This window comes from Dromiciops gliroides, chromosome 4 (assembly GCF_019393635.1).
Source record: "Dromiciops gliroides isolate mDroGli1 chromosome 4, mDroGli1.pri, whole genome shotgun sequence".
Taxonomy (NCBI): domain Eukaryota; kingdom Metazoa; phylum Chordata; class Mammalia; order Microbiotheria; family Microbiotheriidae; genus Dromiciops; species Dromiciops gliroides.
In genome coordinates, this window is record NC_057864.1 from 89,836,335 (window position 1) to 89,853,119 (window position 16,785).

The following is a 16,785-nucleotide window of genomic DNA, read 5'->3' on the forward strand; positions in this document are numbered from 1 at the left end:
ACAGAATGTAGGTCTGTGTACAATGTTTCTTGATCTGAACAAGCCCTTTGTTACTATTAGTCATGAGGGCTTGTGGAAGATTATGGCTAAATTTGCTTGCCAAAAGAATTTCAGCAGTATTGCACACCACTTTCATGACAGCATGCTTGCAAAGGGTACTATACAGTACTCTCATTCTTTACTAGTCACCAATGAAATGAAGTAGGGCTGTCTGCTTTCATGCTTTTTAGCATGATGTTTTCAGCAATGTTTCTTGATGCCTTCAGTGGAGAAAAATACAGCATCAAGGTCAGTTATCACACAGATGGTAAATTATTTAACTTTAAAAGACTACAAGCCAAGACTAAAGTGGAGGGAGAGTTGGTACACAGCGTTTTTATTCACAAATGATTGTGTACTCAATGCAGCCTCTGAAGCTGAGATACAGCAAAACATGGATCAATTCTCTATTGCTTATGCTAATGTTGGCCTGAAAATTAACAATAAGAAAATGTAGGTTTTCCATCAGCCAGCACAATGCTATCCATTTTGTAACCATTGGTTACAGAAAATGGGCAAATTTTGAATGTTGTGGAAAAGTTCACTTATATTGGAAATGTACTTTCCAGCAATGTACCCATAGATGATGAAGTTGGTGTACTGCTGTTAGAGCTAGCTCAGTATTTGGGAACCTCTGAAGGAAAGAAAGTATGGAAGAGAAGAGACATTTTGTTGCTTTCCAAATAGAAGGTTTATAGAGCCATTGTGCTGATCTCCTTGTATGTCTGCAAAACCTGGAGAGTATACCAATGCCATTCCAAGAGACTTAATTGCTTCCATTTGAAGTCATAGGAAAAGTCTGAAGATCACCTCACAAGACAAGGTACCAGACACTGAGGTCATTTCTGAAGTTTAATATCTTAGCATTTAAACTCTATTTCAGGGAACACAACTTTAAGGGGCTGGCCACGTTGTTCAAAAGCTAAACATATGCTTGACTAAAAGAATATTTTTTCGAGAACTCACACAAGGCAAGTGTTCACACAGAGGTAAGAAGAAGCAATATAAGGACATTCTCTGTGTCTCTCTGAAGAAGGTTGGAATCACTTGTGAGATATGGGAGACACTGGGACAGTGTACCCAGAATGGCACGTCCTCTTCAAAGAATACTGTGCACCATGAGCAAAGCTGAATTATGGAAGCTCAAAAGACATGTGAGATGCACAAATTTAGAAACACCTCCACTCCAAATTTTCATATGGATTAATTGTGTTCACCTTGCGGTAGAACCTTTCAAATGCATATTGGTCAGATCAGCCACAAAGGCATTGTGCACTATCTCCAACATAGTGGTGTCATTTTTGTTCTCTTTGAATACAAATGTTATGATGTATATAAGCCATATGATGTATAAGAATATAAAGTAAGAAGCATGAACTAAGTGCTATATAGGATTAGTCCAGACCTACAACTTTACTTGTTTACAAAAATCCTAGTAAGTAAATTCCCTTTCCCAATGAAAAACTGTTACTTCTGCAAATTATAGTATCAGAGAATTGCCTGGGTTCACAGAGAGATTAAAGTATCTGATTAGGGTGATAATGTTAACATCTGACACAGTTACTATTGCTAACTGTATTTCCCTCCATCGAATTCCCTCTTGATAATTTACTCATTTTCTATCTTCTTTCACTTTATCCCTCCTCAAAACTGTTTTGCTTCTGACTGCTCGCTCCCCCAATATGCCCTCCCTTCATTTATCCCTCCCTCCTTATCCCCTTCCCCTTCTACTTTCCTGCAGGGTAAGATTGATTATCATACCCAATTGAGTGTGTATGTTATTCACTCTTTGAGCCAATTCTGATTATAGTAAGGCTCACTCACTCCCCTGTATCTCACCCATCTTCCCCTCCACTCCACAACCTTTTTATTGATTCTTTTATGTGAGATACTTTACCTCATTCCACCTCTCCCTTTCCCTTTCTCTCAGTGCATTCCTCTTACCCGTTAATTTTATTTTTTAAAGATATCATCCCTTCATATTCAACTGACACTTGTGACCTCTATCTAAGTATATTCCTTTAAGTTGCCCTAATACTGAGAAAGTTCTTATGAATTACAAGTATCATCTTACCTACCATGTGTGAATGTAAACAGTTTAACCTTTTAACATCCCCCATGATTTCTTTTTCCTGTTTATCTTGTTATGCTTCACTAGGGTATTGTATTTGAAAGCCAAATTTTCTATTGAGTTCAGGTCTTTTTATCATGAATGCCTGAAAGTCCTCTTTTTCAATAAAGTCCCATTTTCCTCCCTGAAAGATTATACTCAGTTTTACTTGGTAGGTGATTCTTGGTTGTAATACCAGTTCCTTTGCCCTCCAGAATATCATGTTCCATGCCCTCCAATGCTTTAATGTAGAAGCTGCTAGATCTTGTATTATCCTGACTGTGGCTCCACTGTGGTTTCACTGTGGTTGCAAACTTGGATGTGACTCTGCCCCTCCCCCACCTGGTCCACTGCCACTCAAGTCTGCTTCCTTGTTCTGGGCACTGGCAACATAACAGTGTTTTGCTTCAGCTTCAGCAGAAACCCCTGCTATCGCCTCACAGCCAAATGCTGGACCCCCTCACTGGTCCATGAGCCAAGCTCCAGAAATAGCTGCTGATGCTAATGACTCTGAGTCCCCAGACAACTTTTTTTGCTGTGGTGGCCTGCCCCCAAAACCCTGTGGCTGGATCTGTGTCTACACAGCCCACACAACTCCACCCTTACTTTGGTACAACAGACCTTTCCTACTGACCTTCTAAAGCTGGGAAATGATCTCACCCTGTCATTTTGTGGGTTCTTCTGTTCTAGGAATTGTCTTATGGCATTATTTGGAGGTATATGGAGGGATCATGTGGGGAACTCTTGAAAGTTACTTCTTTTCCTCTGCCATCTTGGCTCCACCCCTGCTTCTTCTGTCCACTTTTACATTCTTTTCATTATTTTCTTGCAGTACTCTCATTTCTCTTTACATTTTTCCTCTACCTTTCCTAATTTATTTTCAAAGACCTTTTGAGGCCTTTTATGGCCTGAGACCAATTCATATTTTTCTTGGAAGCTTTGGATGTAGGAGCTTTGACTTTGTTATCTTCTCATGAGGGTATATTTTGATCTTCCTTCTCACCACAGAAACTTTCTAGGGTCAGCATTTTTTTGTTTGCTTATTTTTCCAGCCAATTTCTTTGTTAAAGTGGGGTACTGAGTCTAGGGTGGAGTAACACTCTCCCAAGCTTTATGGTATTTGAGCAGCTGTTCTCTGAGATACTTCTAGCAATTTATAAGTCCTTAGGTCTTACAAGTTGTCATGATTTAAGGAGAGGTATGTTTGCTATTCTGCTGGCCCGTACTATAGTCTGGAAGCAACCACAGGCCTGCTTTTCTGCCCTGGAATTATGAACAGTCCTGCTTCACTGTGTCCACAAGCTCTTGTGTTTGTGCTCTGTCCCCACCTGTGACTGCCACTCAAGTCAGTGACCTGGATCTGAGTATGAATCCTGTCTCAGTGCTGGCAAAGAAACTGCTTTAATCTCCTTCTGGCCAACTGTTCAAACCTTTACTGTCTTTGGGATCAGTTCCAGAAGCAGTTGGTACTGCCAATGATTCAAAACCTCTGGAGGCCTGGTTCCATGTGGCTATGGCTGGGTCTGCACTGGTGCAGTCTGCACTGGGTTGTGCTTCACTCTCACCTGGGTACAACAGATCTTTCCTACTGAAAGTTGTTTTTGGCTAGAAAAATTTCATCCTGTCCTTTTGTGGGTTCTGCTGCTCCATGAATTGTCTTATGACATTATTTGAAGGTATTTGGAGGGGTCTTAGGGAGAGCTTAGGCAAATCACTGCCTTTCTTCCACCATCTTGGTCCTGACCTCTCAGGGGCTGCCTCTATGTATTAACTATATAGGATTACATTTCATAGGATTACATCCCTTGAAATATCACTATAATTGTTGGACTTATTAAACAAAAAGAAGAGTATTTGAAATAATTTTTAAAAATAAAACAAATCTAGAAATACACAATTATGAAAGTAACTGTTTAACATGCCAAGAAAAGTAATGTACTATATGAAAACATGTATGGAAATATACTTTTAAAAAATTCAAATATTTTGAAATTTTTTTCTTATACTCAAAAATACTACAAATCTTGGTGGTAGTCATGATTAAATGCTATATTTATAATATAAAAAAGCAATTTGTTTTCATGACTAATGTATCATACTCTACTAGAGCAGGGTTTGGTAGAATTTTATTCATTTCATTCATCTAGAAATGTTTTGGCCTCAAAATGGCAATTGTAAATTGCTTTAAAATATGTCTTCCCACACATTGCTAAAGATTCTCTAATGGCATACTGCTTGCTGAGTGTTGGCCTCTAGAGGCAACATTTTCATTAATTGAGTTTATAGCAATAAAGTCCTCTTAGTGATGTTCTAAAAAGACATTGCACAATTTCATTTAAACAGGGGATTGAAAATATCAAATTACCTTTGTGTATTGCTTACCCTTGACAAACTGGAAATTTTAAGCTCTGCAAAATTAATATAGGGAAACACAAAGTAAATATAATATTTTCCACCTCACAATTATATTTTCTAAATAACACAGCAAAAATACCACATCCAATCATATAATTATTATTTTTTCTGATTGTTTATATAATAAACTCTTTTGAACTTCTAAAAAACTTGGTATTTGGGCATTGAAATCTTATCTACAATGAGTTACAAAGATACATCGTAAAAGCATATCTATTATTTTCAACATCATGGTCATGATTTGATGGATACTTGGCTAAATTTTACTCCTGATAAAGACTAGAGAGGTGGAAAATTTATCACATAAGAAAATTGGCCTGAGAAGCATTTATACTATGTTTATGCAGTGGCAAGGTTAAATGAATCCAGTAATCCTAGCACCTTGGTTATTTGTCTACACAGAAATTAGTCACATGTTTTCATTGATATATTCATGTAGATAGAACCTCAAAAAAGGATTTGACTACATGAAGTTACCTTCTAATACTAACCATGAAGCTGTCCAGAAGAACTTTGGATAGTTTTTGTTTGTTTGTTTTTTTTAATTTTAATTTATTTAAAATTTTTTTTTTGGCAGGGCAATGGGGGTTAAGTGATTTGCCCAGAGTCACACAGCTAGGAAGTGTCAAGTGTCTGAGGCCAGATTTGAACTCAGGTCCTCCTGAATCCAGGGCTGGTGCTTTATCCACTGCACCACCTAGCTGCCCAACTTTGGATAGTTTTTAATCACATTTATATACTTCTAATATTACATCAAAACTTCTTACCTTTGTATGAAAACTCTCCACAATCTGACTGCAAGATATTTCAGTCATTCCCTAATGCATCAGCTCAATTTGGTCTCCTCCTCTCTTGAATATTAAATGCATGATTCACCTTCTGTACCTTTGCTTATACAGCCCCTTGCACCTTGTAGAATGTCCAATTTTCTGCATTCTAAGTCTGGCAATCACATCTCTCCTTCATAGTTCAATTCAAAACATACCTCCTGCTAGAAACCTTATCAAACTCCCTATCAAAATATCCTCTCTTTCCTTAATAACATTAAAATGTTGGCCAATCTATTGATGTAATATATGAAACACCACTTCATAATTCATTTCCCTAACATACTAGATAAATGGAGAGCAGGGGATTCATCTCATATTATTTTTTTATCCCTTACATTGCTTAATAGATAATTTCTTAGGTAGCATGTACTACATAACTAGTATTTGTTAAGATAAAAATAACCCACAATTATATAGAGTTTTAAAGTTTACTGAAATAGTTTCCTAAAAATAATGTTGTGAGGCAAGTAGTACAAATATTCTTATACTTATTTTACAAATGAGGAAACAGAAGGAGAGATTGAGTGATTTGCCCAATATATATCAAATCCAGGATTCAAAACTAAATCTCCCAACTCCAAGTTCAACTTTCTGAATTTACTACTACTGTGGATATTCAAATGTTAATGTGGAATACTTAGATAGGGGAAAGCAAATTCATGTTTACCCAAATAGCTATGCTATGTTAGCAAACATGACTATACAGGACTTTTAATGTTCAAAAATACATAGACTGTAAAAATCTTAGCATTCTAATAGCTGGTGACAGAAGTGATCTTAGATACCATTTGATCCAATTCCTCTTTTTATAGAGAGGGAAACTAAGGGATGAAGTCAGTTGCACAAGTATATTCAGGTAGTCAGTAATAGGATTGAACTTCAACCCCAGGCCTATTGTTTCCAAATAATTTTTTTTACTAAAAACAAAACAAAACAACACAAAACCAAAATAATTTTGCCATTGATCTATAGACTATAGTATGGAGTTGCAGATTAAGGAATATTTTTCTATCAAGAGTAAATTTTACTTCAAGGTCACATAATCAACAAAATGGTAGATTAGTCATTTCCTTAGGACTCCTTTAATTGTCTAATTCCTCCTTCCCCAACCCCCCCTCCAAAAAAAGAGAAAACTCTGACAAGGTAAAATACTGGTAACAATTAAAGCACATTGGCATTCAAAGTCCTTCCTAACTTCCCTTGACTGTGTTTCCAGTTTATTCATACCTTACTAACCCCACCCCCTCATATTGTTTAATATCCAGTGACACTGGCCTATTTGTTGTTATTCTTATAAGACACTCCATCTCCTGACTCCAGGTGTTTACATTGACTGTCACCCATGCTTGAAATGTTCTCCTTTCTTATCTATAACTCCTTCCTTCTCTGGCTTCTTTCAAGTTCCTGATAAAATCACACCTATTATAAGAAGTCTTTCTCAATCCCACTTGATGTTAGTGCCTTCTTTCTAATTATCATATATAGTTTATCCTGTATATATCTTGTCTATACATAAGTGTTTACATGTTGTCTCCCCTTTTAGACTGTGAGTTCTTTGAGGCAATGACTGTCTTTTGCCTTTAAAAACCTAGCACTTAATAGTCTACCTGACATGTATTAGACATTTAATCAATGTTTCCTGAGAAGGAAGTATAAAGAAGACAGAAACTCCAATCTCCTCCCTCAAAAAAACCAAAAAAATTCTCGAACAAAATGCTAACAAAAAACATCAAAAAGAATTCTGAGTGGGAAATCCAAGAAAAAAATAAAGACAATGAATCATTTTTTCCATCCTACAGCAGCTTAGGAATACAGAGAGATATAGAGACACTGGAATGGTAGTAAAATGCAGCAATATTGGGTGGTGGAGGAAGCAGAGTACAGAAGGGAAAAAAGCAAGAGAAGCTCCAGTGGCCCCAGGACCCAGGGATAATGGGGACAAACTACCTGTTCAAAAAGAGAACTCAGGAGACCACTACTCTAGCACTGGGTGCAAGATCGGTGGCCATTTGGCAGCTCTGTCACTCTTACTTGTTCTGGGTTGAAGTCTCAGGGCAGAGAAGAACAGTAATAGCCAGGAGGAAAGAGGTAAGAAGAAAAGTATCAAGAGTGCAATGGCCATATATCTTCCCAGATAAAACAAATTTGGAGTTACCAATGATGTGAGCTGTGAATTGTAATTTAGCTGTGAAAGCAGAAGGGCATAACCCCCCCACCCCTGCCTAAAGGTGAGCAGAACCTAATTCTAACATAGAATCCAAAGTTGGCTGGAATAATGAGTAAATAACAACAACAACAACAACAACAACAACAACAATAACAACAACAACAAAAAAAAAAAACCCTGACAATAAAAAAATAATATGGTGACTGGGAAGATCAAAACACAAACTCAAAAGAAGACAATGAAAGTCAAAGAAGCTACAAGCAAAGTCTCAAAGTAAAATGTGCATTGGGTACAAGCTTAATAAGAATTCCTGGAAGAGCTAAAATATTTTCAGAATCAATTAAGAAAGAAACATGAAAATTAGGTAAATAAATGAAAACAAAGAGAAAAAATTCTGTAAAGCCCATTAAGAGAATGCTAAAAGAGGCACAAAAATATTGAAGAAAGTAACAGTGTAAAAACAGAATTGGCCAAATAGGAAAATATATATATATATAAATTCACTGATGAAACAAATTCCTTTAAAAGTAGAATTGCCCAAATGTTTAAAAAGAAGCCAAAAAATATATGGTGTTTCATTGTTTTCCTGAAAGTCTATGAGCCAAGGAGACAATCTATTTGTTGTCATTTTACCATAAAATTTCTCTTTAACATATATAATTTAATATTCTTATGTATCTTACTACATTCTATAACCATTTGTAGTCTTTGAAATCTAGTTTTCTTGATTTCAGGTTAAATAATTTGATAAGCAACATCTGTTCTTAGATGTCCTTTCCCCTCCTTTCTCTTTCAATTATTAAAGAAATTTCTGTAAAGATCGTAATTAATTGAAAATAAAATACATTGAATATTGCTTCTGGTTCTAAGAGATTCCTATAAATATGGAAATAAAAATAATCTTGTTTATTTTAATGGACTGAGATAAGTGAAATCAATAAATTGTCTATTGGAGATGGCATTTAAATGCATTATATAAAAGCTTATCCCTAATGTGAGACTGCAGAATAATGACATTGTAATGGGATCCTATTCATTTTTTAAAAAGCATTTTTCCTAGTATATTTTATATCATGAACTATATTTTAGGAAGCAAAAGATCTTTTCCATATGTTAATTGCATGTAAATCCATATTTGCAAGTGAAACAAAACTAGCATGCACTTATTTAAAACATATTCAAGTATATATTGAAATTAATAACTTCCAAAGAGAAGATATGAGTTGGTGACCCAGGTGCTTACTAGAAAATCACTGAATTGAAAAATAGCATGAAAGAAGCTTGAACCAAAATAAGCTGTTGTTAAATTTACAATGATATTCCTTAAATGTTGCCTTGAAATAAAAAGCTAGTAATAAATCACTTATATATGTAGGATTTTTTATGCACTGGAACTTCAGAAAATATTAGAAATTTAAAGGGTTTTCATTCAAAACCACTTTAGCAATTTGGTCATAAATTAATGGAATAGGTTTAACATTCAAAAGTAAAAATATCTTAAATCATCATTGCTCACATTCATGGTTTGCAAAGCACTTTACATACATTATCTCAACTGATCCTCATAACATCTGTCATCGGTATAATTTCACAGAAAGGTTATTGGTGCAGTTGATTTTTATTTTAAATTAGGGTTTATAGGCACCTTTCAATGGTTAAACATTTCCTCATATGATAACATTTTGGAAAGATTTGCAGAAAACTTTCTAGCACATGTTTAGTGGAATGGTCGAGGGATGGTTCCTCCTATGATCTGAGAAGACTGGGTCACATATTGATCACGCAAAATGGGTCTTTACCCCCAAGATTCCTATACTTAATAAAAAATATACAAGACATACCATTTGGGTTATGAAACTCACAAAATGAAATTCTGATTAAACATGTGTACAGTAAAGGAACCCTAAGGAGAAAGCCACAGCACAAGAGTTCCTCTAGGTGCTGTGAACTCACTTTTTGAGTTATAAATCCATCGTCATTGCACAAAATAAAAATCATTATGTCTTTCCCATAAATAAAAATACTAGTCCCTGTTTATCTGTCTGTTTCCCTGTCTCCCTGTTTCTCCGCTTTCCTCTCTACCTCTTCTATCTTTTTATTTGAATGTGGGAAGGACAATGACTCTTTCTTCCCCTCATCTAAGATATTCTCTCCCAAGGTCTTACTGGAATCACTTTACTATACTAGCCTGGCCTATTATTGGATTTCCAGTTTTTGAGATGGGCTTGCTGTTCTTTTTGTTTTTGTTTTTGTTTTGTTTTGTTTGTTTCTTTTAACAAGCACCACAAGGAACAACTGATTCCCTTCAAAACAAAACAAAATAAAACCCAAAGTACTTCCTGCTGTGTAATCTTCTCATTTTGTCAAATTTGCAGAAGTATTTCATTAAGTACCTACTCTGTGCCAGGTCCTATGCTAAGCACTTTATGAATACCTCATATGATCCCCACAACAACCATGGGAGTTAAGTGCTACTATTATTTGCATTTTACTGTTGAGGAAACTGAAGCAGACAGATATAAAATGACTTGCCCAGTATTACACAGCTAGTAAGAGTCATAGGCCAGTTTTCAATACAAGTATTCTCAGGTCTAGGACCAATACTCTAGCCATTGTACCATCCAGCTGTCTTTCTCTGTGCATGCATGCACACACGTATGCCATACATATACATACACACATACATATATACACACATGTACATATATACACAGATATACATATACACAGATTTTATTTATTTATTTATTTATTTAGCTCTCATCTCTATCTCTATCTCTATCTCACAAAGAAAAAATGAGAAAGTGGATTGTACATGAGGTCAGGTCAAGGAAGATAAGGACTAAAAGAAATGCATTGCATTTAGAAATCATGAAGTTATTTTTGACCTTTGAGAGGGGAAGTTAGTGTAACAATCATAAAGAACATTATAATTAAAACGTTCACATACAGGAAAATAATTATATTTATAGCAATCTTTTTTGTAGTTCCAAGGAACAGGAAACAACATAGATATCCATACATTGAAAAATAACTAAAAATATTGATCCCCAACTGTAATGGAATATTACTGCACTTTAAAAAAAAAAGGATAAATATGAAGAATATAGGGAAGCATGGATAGACTTAAAGAAAATGAAATGAAATGTAGCAAGCATGGTCAGTGAAACAATAAACATAGACTATAACATGGAAAGAACCTAAAAACCATAAACATGAATGATTTCCCATTCTAATGACCAAAAATGTTTTAGAATATATACCTCCATTCTCTCTTTGCAGATGCTGGAGATTATAGATGTGGATACACACATATAAATATATGATATATGTATATATGCTGCATAATCCATATACACACATGCATACATATATGCATAAACATGTACATATATGCATATGTGTATATATTATAGTTTGTCTATCATCTATCTATCTATATCCCTTCAAGCTCTAATGTTCCATATTCTTCCATTTTACCTTCTGTATGAAAGTTTTAGAATGACCATTTCTTTTTGTTACTATTACTATTTAACTCTGATCTTAAAGATGATACCCTTCCAATTGTACAGATTGCATCCTATTCATTTCTACTCAACCTATGTAATTCTTGAACATGTAGTACTATAAATCCTCCATTGCATGCAGGAATGGGGGGATAAGTATTTTTAGAGAACCTACTATGTGAAAGGCACTGTGCTAAGCACTTCAACAATATCTCATCTTCTACTGACCCTGGGAGGTAGCAGCTATTATTATACCCATTTTTTTTACAGTTAAGAAAAATGAGATAAATAGAAGTTTGACAAGGGTCACAGAGGTAGTAAGCATCAAAGGCTGCCTTTAAACCCAGGTGTTCCTGACTCTTGGCTTATTACTTTAACCATTATGATATCTTTTAACATTGAAAGGACATGAGTGAAGCATGGAAGTTTTCCATGGGTTGATTATGACTTTCTCTTGGCATGAGTCATGTGTATCTTTTTTTTTCTAGCCATACATCTTCCTGATAATCACATTTGTCCTATTTATTTTTGTACAGTTGTGCCTTAGTAAGGTGCCTACTCAATCTACCAAGTGCAAATGGAAGATACTATAATTTTTCAGAGGACATGATGCTCAGTGACTCAAAGTGATATGGCATCATTATAAGAACATTGTTTTAAAAAAAGATGGGTGTTTGTTTCAAGGAGAAGCTTGGGGTCATTAAAAGCCTTGCACAATTCCCAAAGGTAATTTAGTTTGCTCTCTTTCTCCCTTTAAATAGGCACCAATTCCTGCCACTTTAAAATGTTCTCATCTTATTTAAAGCTCCCTATCAGTCTGTACATTTAAAAAGGAACAAAATAAATACCCTGAAAGTAAAATCAGCACAAAAATACATTTCAGCATAAATGTTTGATGAACACACATCCTGTATAACACTCCTTTAGCAATACAGTTCCTTCTTTTACTTATGTGGTCTGTTTAAAAAAAAAAGTAATGTACTTTGCTGAAAGATACTCTAATGCAAAATGTTCTTTGGTTCCTAGAAATGTCTTTTTTAAAACAGGTTTTACCTTGTAAGTACTTCTCACATATAAACAACTTTTTAAAAAATGCTTACAATAGGGGCAGCTAGATGGCGCAGGCGATAGAGCACTGGCCCTGGAGTCAGGAGTACCTAAGTTCAAATCTGGCCTCAGACACTTAACACTTACTAGCTGTGTGACCCTGGGCAAGTCACTTAACCCCAATTGCCTCACTGAAAAAAAAATGCTTACAATATTATTTTCATGTAGTCATTGGATCATAATATAGGGGTAAACTGAAAAGGTCAGCAAGTTGATTACCCTCCCTTTATGCAGGACTACACCTACACTACCCAACATAATGAGAATTTGTTGTTTTGAAAATGATCAGAGAAGAGTGTACTGTGGTAACTAACTTGGTAAACGATTTTGATCTCTTAAATCCCTAAATGTCATAACACTTTAACAGCTGCAGTTTAAACATATTCCTTGAATCACAACAAATAAATACTTTGTAGAAGGGGAAAGGCCATATCATTTAACCCTATATATTAAGATATGTGGTAGACTGAAAATACGGTTTTTCCTTTATCTTACTATGTCAGAAATTAGCTTTTGTTGTTTGCCCTTCATTCGCAAAGAGTACCAATGATATCAAGAGTCTCATGACTTGGCTTTCAAGTGAATTCAACTTAAGTGAGGCGGGCTGTGCAAAATCATCAGACTCAATCTCTCTTTGAGTCATTGGAGTACAATGCAAGACAAAGATCAGGATGACTAGCAATGGTCCCAGATGTAGTGGAAGACCCTGACCTTTTTTAGCTAAGATCATTTCCAGGTCTCAATTTGTCTGAGGCAAAACCCAGACACCTATTCAGTGACTAAAGACTAGGTAAGAATTGAGGCAAAAGATGGCCCTGGTTTATCTTCACAAAAGAATCAGTCTGGGAGGGGAAGACCTTCAGAGTTTCTGGCCATGAGAGAAATAATTGTTATTTACCTTAGAAATTAGCAATGCTAATGATGAATTGGGAAGATCACATAGACCCGACCAATTCAAGAACAATAATAATATTCTCTGGAAAGTCTAACTTATCTTTTAATCCTTGAGAGGGCAGCCTTGGATAAGTAGGGGAATATGTTTATTCCTTTATTTGTCAGGTGACATCAGGACAGTACCTGTGAAGATCTGATGTCCTAAAACCCTGGATAATAGACTCTGGTCATACTGCTAATATCATTAGTAATGTGGCAACTGTGATATCATTATTCCTTTGAATGTAAAAAAAGAATAGATGGGTTAATATATTTAGAGACTATGCCTGCTCAGATCCATTGTGGTGATCAGTTTGATGTGGAACATGGTGGAGCTAATGGCAATCTTTCAGGTTCCAGAACCAAAAGAAGAATAGATATATTAGAAGAAATCAGTAATCCCAATATGCTTACTGATAGTGACCAGTTGGAAATACTTCAGTGTAGATAGCACACCAAGTAAGGCAAACTATCAGTATGCATGAAAGGGACAGAAAATATGAATGCTTTTATTATGTGCCAGTACTATATCATCATAATACAAAAAAGAGATCTTAGCTATTACAGACAAAAAGTATGTATATGTATATGTATATGTATATGTATATGTATATATATATATATATATATATATATATATATATATATATAGTCCACATGATCATAAGGAAAACTTCATTCTTAAGCCTAAATTGGAAGAAATAAGGGCATAAATGGAGGAGATGATTTAAATTAGAACAGAAAAGAGCTTCATAAACTTGAAGGCACCTACTCAAAAGAGCAGCAGCTTTTCTTCCTCCACAGCAGTCAGCTATGACCCCTGACTACCAAACAACTATATCAAAAGGACCCACAGTTGGCATTGATCTTAGCAGTTTTTATTCCTATGTGAGTCTTCCAATGTGGGAAAGTGGAAATCATTGCTAATAACCAAGGAAACAGAACCACCCTAAGTTATGTGGCATTCACTGACACTGAACATTTAATCATTGATGCTGCAAAGAATCAAGTTTCAATGAACCCCACCCACAGACTTTTTGATGCCAAACATCTGATTGGTTGAAGACTTGATAATGCAGTAGTATAGTCAGACATGAAGCATTGGCCTTTCAATGATGCAGGAAGGCCTAAGATCCAAGGGAAGCCAAATGGGAGACCAAAAGTTTCTATCCAGAAGAAGTATTTTCTATGGTCTTGACCAAGTGAAAGAAATTGCTGAAGCCTACCTTGGGAAAACAGTCATAAATGTTACCATTACAGTACCAGCCTCCTTTGATGATTACCAACATTAGTCCACAAAATATGCTGGAACCATCTCAGATTTTGATGTATTCTGAATCAATGACTCAACTGATTCTGTTATTGCTTATGGCTTAGACAAAAAAAAAGTTGATGCCGAGAGAAATGTGTTGTTGTTTGCCCTTAGATATTGTACTTCAATATCTTCATTCTTACCATTGAAGATGGCATCTATGAGGTCCACATCTGGTGACAGCAACTTGGGTAAGGAGGCCCTTGACATCTCCATGCTCAACCATTTTGATGCAGAGTTCAAGAAAAAAACACAAGAAATATGACAGTGAGAACAAGAGGATTGTTTGCTTTATGCACACCCCTTGTAAAGATGCAAAACTCACCCTCTCCTCCAGTATTCTGTCCAGTATTGAGATTAATTTCCTTTATGAAGGTATCAACTCCTATATGTCAATTTCCTAAGCCCATTTCAAAGAGTTGATCTCTTCCTTGGTGCACTGAACCTTGTGTAACAGACTGTAAGTGATGCCAAGCTAGATAAATCACATATTCATGACATCATCCTGGTGAGTGGTTCCTCTCAAGTTCCCTAAATTCAGAAGCTTCTGTAGGACTTCTTCAATGGCAAGGAAATCAACTAGAATATCAATCCTGGTGAAGCTGTTGCCTATGGTGAAGCTCTATAGGCTGCCATTTTTCTGGAGATAAATCTGAGAATGTGCAGAACTTGCTGTTGTGAGATGTCAGTCCTCTTTCCCTGGGAATTCAAGCTGCTGGTGGATTATGACAGTTCTGAGCAAAGGTATCACCACCATCCCCACCAAGAAGAAAAAGAACTTTTCCAACTATTCTGACAACCAGCCTGTTATGATTATTCAGATTTATGAAAGTGAGAGGGTAATGGCAAAGGATAACAACCTGCTTGGCAAGTTTGAACTCACAGTTAATCCCCCAGCACCCAGAGGTCTTCCTCAGATTAAAGTATCATTTGACACTGAGGCAAATGGTATCCTCAATATTACTGCTGTGGATAAGAGAATGGGCAAAGAGGACAAGATCACCATCACCAATGACAAAGTTTGTCTGAGCAAAGAAAACATTGAGCATATGGTGCAGAAGCTGAGAAATAAAAGACTGAGGATGAGAAGCAGAGAGACAAGTTGTCTTTCAAGAATTCACTTGATTATTGTGCTTTAAACATGAAGGCTACTGTAAAAGATGAGAAACTGCAAGGCAAAATTGGTGAAGACAAACAGAAGATTCTTGACAGATGTAATGGAATAATCCATTGGTTGGATAAGAACTGCTAAGAAAGAAGAATTTGAATATCAGCAGAAAGATTTGGAGAAGGTGTGCAACCCCATCATTACAAAGCTGTACCAGAGTGGAGGGGGCATACCAAGAAGCATGCCTAGAATGTTCTCAGGCTGTGAAGCAGCCTCATCTGGAGGTGCTTCTTCTGGACCCACCACTGAAGAAGTTGAATAAACTCACCAGAAGAAAGACCATTCCACATAGCTTTCCAAAAACTGAAGGACTCAAACCTGTAGCCAAGGTATTAGCAGTTTAAAAGTAACAAAGTGCCTTGGGCTGGCAAGATGGTGGCATCCAAGGTGAAACAGGACATGTCCCCACCAGGGGGTTATGGTCCCATCAATTACAAGCAGAACCTGACCTGCCAGGGAATATCAGGCTATAGCATGTTTGTCATTGGCATTGGGACGCTGTTGTTTGGCCACTGGGGTGTGATGAAGTGGAACCGAGAACAGAGACATTGGCTGATGGAAGACTTGGAAGCCGAATTGCATTCATGCCACCGTTGCTGGCAGAGGAGGATCAGAGAAAGCTGTGTGTGTTGAGAGAGAACCTGGAGGAGGAGGCTATAATCATGAAAGATGTTCCTGGCTGGAAGGTGGGTAAGTCTGTCTTCCATACTACCCGATGGGTGTCTCCAACTTTGAGTGAGCTGTATAGTCTACGGACCAAAGAGGAGCAGGTCCACACTAACTATGGCTTCATGTGGTACACTTAAAGGTGTGCCAAGGTCTGTCCATCCCTTGGAGAGATTAAAGGTTTACCTGGAAAAAAATAAAAGTAACATTTAAGCTATTGTGTAAATCTGGGCATTCTGAATACCTGAATGTGTGCAGAGGGAAATATATGAACAACATTGCAGTTTATCAGTACTATAAACAAATAGAAATGGAATTCTTATCCTGGAAAATAAAATCTATTGAAAATTGACACAAAAAAGAACCTTGAAATCATTAAAAATCTATACAATACACACTCTAGAAAGGGGATGTCTAATAATGGCAAATATAATGAAAATAACATTGATGTCTTGAATTATGTTAAATAGATGGGCACATTTAGAATAAAATTCCAAAAGGTTCTTTTTCAATTTAATAGTATGAATTGAAC

At 36.2% G+C, this 16,785-nt stretch overlaps 2 pseudogenes; both read left to right on the forward strand.

Annotated features, from left to right (window-relative positions):
* Positions 1–234: 234 nt before the first annotated feature.
* On the forward strand, positions 235–15,929 carry LOC122754638 (annotated as a pseudogene).
* A 30-nt stretch (positions 15,930–15,959) lies between these two features.
* On the forward strand, positions 15,960–16,393 carry LOC122726758 (annotated as a pseudogene).
* The last annotated feature ends 392 nt before the right edge of the window (positions 16,394–16,785 follow it).